The sequence below is a fragment of the Bidens hawaiensis genome, unplaced genomic scaffold (assembly GCF_021521415.1).
Source record: "Bidens hawaiensis isolate Kalapana, Puna unplaced genomic scaffold, B.hawaiensis_p1.1 tig00086626_1, whole genome shotgun sequence".
NCBI classification, from domain to species: Eukaryota; Viridiplantae; Streptophyta; class Magnoliopsida; order Asterales; family Asteraceae; genus Bidens; species Bidens hawaiensis.
Genome location: NW_027504230.1, coordinates 1 through 3,820, shown reverse-complemented (window position 1 = coordinate 3,820; position 3,820 = coordinate 1). Strand labels below are relative to the sequence as shown.

Genomic DNA, 3,820 nt, shown 5'->3' with positions numbered 1-3,820 from the left:
ACGTGACATTACATTTTATTAATTAGTCATTTTTCACGACAAATAGGGCCTCATACATTAAAAAATATTCACCATTTTGGCTCGACGCTGAAAACCTAAATCCATCTCACTCAATGTCACAACCATCATTTTGATTTTAGATCCTAGTTTTAATTAACCATAATATTTTTGCTATCTAAACCTAATTTTTAATTTTTACTTTTCTTTTCAGCATTATTCTTTTTAAACTAAGATCAAGTTAGACATCGCTGGTGGTAACGGGTTCGAATCCCATGTAAATCACCACCGGGTGAATTGGGCCTTACGACATTGAATTCCTGAAAGCTTTCTAGAGGTTTAGCTAGTACTATTCTTTCAGTCTTTAATCATGTATGCAAAATAAGTTGACTAGCCATGTATAAATCCACTCGAATCCGTATCATTAGACCATACACAACCTCATACATGCCTTATACTCAAACAATCAAACACCCATCAATTCAACAACCCCACAATGCCACCCAATTCAACATGTTCCAAATCAACACTGAGCTCAAAAACCTTGTGAAATCAGGTAAGTTGAGTCATGCACGCCGACTGTTCGATGAATTGCCTCACAGAGATGAAGTCACATGGACCACCATCATTTCCGGCTACGTAAAGTCCTCAGATCCATCCGAAGCGTTATCGTTGTTTTCCGCCATGTGGGCTAGTCCCTCGCAACGAATGGACCTGTTTATACTTAAGTTTAGCACTCAAAGCATGCGCGATAATATACAGGTCTAAACGAGGCGAATCGCTTTATGGGTATTGTGTGAAACTGATTTTGTGAGTTCAGTTTTTGTGGGCAGTGCTCTTTTGGACATGTATATGAAAACCAGGAAAGTTAACGAGGGTTGTAAGGTGTTTAACGAGATGCCGATAAGAAATGTGGTTTCTTGGACTGCAGTTATAACCGGGCTGGTTCGTGCTGGTTTTAATATGGAGGGGATTTCATATTTTGCTAACTTATGTAGAAACAATATGACGTATGATTCGTATACTTTAGCTATTGCGTTAAAAGCGTGTGTTGACACGTGGTTTGATCCGCACGGGTAAAGAAATACATGCGCAGACATTAAAAAAAGGGTTTGAAGCAACTTCATTTGAATACTCTTACAACAATGTATAGCAAGTGCGGGAAAGCAGATTATGCGCTGTATTTATTTGAAAAAATCAAAACGAAAGACGTGGTTTCGTGGACTACGATAATCACATCGTATGTTCAAACGGGTCAAGATTACCAAGCGGTTGAAGCGTTTTTGCGTATGCGTGAATCAGAAGTTGTCCCCAATGAGTACACTCTTGCAACCGTTATTTCTAGTTGTGAAAATATCGGAAATTTTAATTTGGGTCAACAGTTTCATGGTCACGTGTTGGCTAACGGGCTTATCAGTTGTATGTCGGTTGGGAACTCGATAATGACGATGTATTCAAAATGCGGGATGTTACGTTTATCTTCGAATGTTTTTGATGAAATGACCGAAAAAGATATTGTTTCGTGGAGCACGATAATTGGTGGATATGCGCAAGGAGGTTATGGAGAAGAAGCTTTTAAATACCTTTCATTAATGAGAAAAGGCGGACCGAAACCAAACGAGTTTGCATACTCAAGTGTATTAAGTGTATGTGGAAATATGGCGATTCTTGAACAAGGTAAGCAAGTTCATACTCACTGCATTCATGTCGGTTTGGATCATACAGCTATGGTAAGAAGCGGTCTAATTAACATGTATTCAAAATGCGGGTGCGTAAACGAGTCTTTAAACATATTTAACGAGGCAAAGCATAACGATATAGTGTCATGGATTGCGTATGATTAACGGATACGCTGAGCACGGGTCGAGTCAAGAAGCGATAGACCTGTTTGAGCAGCTTGTTAAAGTCGGTCTAACACCCGACGCAGTCACATTCATTGGTGTGTTAACTGCATGTAGCCACGCCGGTCTAGTTGACCGGGGCTATTATTACTTCAACCAAATCACAAACTACAAACTTAGAGTGTCTAAGGAACATTATGGCTGCATGATTGATCTCCTTTGCAGAGCGGGACGGTTACGTGAGGCTGAAAACATGATAACCAGCATGCCATATAACGGCGACGATGTGGTATGGTCAACGCTTTTGAGGGCGTACAGGTTACACGGGGACGTTGAGTTAGGGGTGCGTGCTGCGAGAAGGATACTTGAAATGGACTCGAACTACGCGTCGACGCATATAATGTTGGCGAATTTGTATTCGGTTAAAGGTAAGTGGAGGGAGGCTGCAGAAGTGAGGAGAGTGATGAGGGTAAAAGGGGTTATTAAGGAGCCTGGATGGTCTTGGATTAAGATTAAGGATAGTGTGTTTGCATTTGCAAATGGTGATCATTCAAATGCTCAATGGGTAGATATGTGTTGCATATTGGTATTGTTGTCTTTAAAGGAACAGGTGTTTGTTAATGGAGAAAGTGTGTTATTTTTATAATGTAGATGAAGTTGAGGAGGAATTTTGGTAGTGAGATTTTTCAAAAAAAAAAATTGTTGGTGAAATGAAATGAGGTTTAATTTAGAATGACATGTTACTTTTTGCTAACTTTTGTCACATGTTTTATTTTCTTAACTTTTTGTCACATGTTTTATTTTCTTAATAATTTGTTATTATTTTGAGTAAAGTGTCATTTTCGTTCTTATTGTTTGACAAATAATGTGAATTTAGTTTAAAAAATATTTTTTTTTTTGCATATGGACCATCCACGTTTCCCGATTATTGCCAATACCCCGTTAAATTAATCGTTAAGTCAACTAATATTTCACCAGGCAGTGTTCTAAATCTCTTTGTTGATAATTTCATGAAATATATTAATAAAAAATAATGTTTTATTGCATTATTGGCAGGCTAGTGACAGGTTTAATATCAACTCCAACTTGAGCATCTGCAAGCTAAGTATGTAGGAACAGGACATGCAGACATGAGCAGATTGTAAGTTTTTTGTGTTAATATTTTACAGTTTCATGTTATAGAAATAGTGACTTTTTCATTATGAAAGTAAACCCGTTTATTTTCTTGTTTTCTTGAAGTGAATGGTGCGGTTAATATCCAGCGAGACAGCTATGCTTCATATGTTGGTCATTATCCTATGCTCGCTTATTTTGCAATAGCGGAGAATGAATTCAACTCTTCTATTATTATTTTTTTATCTTTCAATATAGGGTCATTCAGATAAATGTGATATGGATTCTGTATCGGTTTTATTCGACCTTTTAAGTAATACCTGTTTCCTGTTTCTCGAGATTATTTGCAAATGGTTTAATTTAGTTTTTTTTTGGTTTCGCAGAAAATGTTGTTGCCGTGTGGACTTCCACCAGAGAGAGAAGAAGACTAAGGACATCAAGTTTTACATATTTGGAGATTTAAGTTGTGTTTTATGGATGCATTATTGACTAAATGTGAGAGATTTAAATTGTGTTTTATGAATGCATTATTGACTAAATGTGAGGATAATTAACATCTCTGATTCTCTATGATATTGATGTTTGTGATATTGAAGTATGTGATCTAAGTTATCTTATGCATTTTGATAGAATATACACTAAAAATGCTTTGTTTAGGCACATGTTAACCGCTGATATTAAGACAGTCCTAATTTCATTTTCCACATTATTCCTGCTTCTGCACATTACCATCAGGACAACTTGATGGGTACATAATTAGGCGTGCTTTGATGGTACAAAGCAACATGATTTGGTGTCGGGGGTTGTACATAATTAACCTTGTCTCATTGAAGTACAAAATGGCATGTGAATTTTGTTTTATACCAGTC

The 3,820-nt window shown here is 37.0% G+C and overlaps 2 pseudogenes; both read left to right on the top strand.

Moving 5' to 3' along the window:
- Window positions 1–393: 393 nt before the first annotated feature.
- Window positions 394–2,515, top strand: LOC143607788 (putative pentatricopeptide repeat-containing protein At3g47840 pseudogene; annotated as a pseudogene).
- Window positions 2,516–2,570: 55 nt separating this feature from the next.
- On the top strand, window positions 2,571–3,714 carry LOC143607787 (uncharacterized protein At4g14342-like; annotated as a pseudogene).
- The last annotated feature ends 106 nt before the right edge of the window (window positions 3,715–3,820 follow it).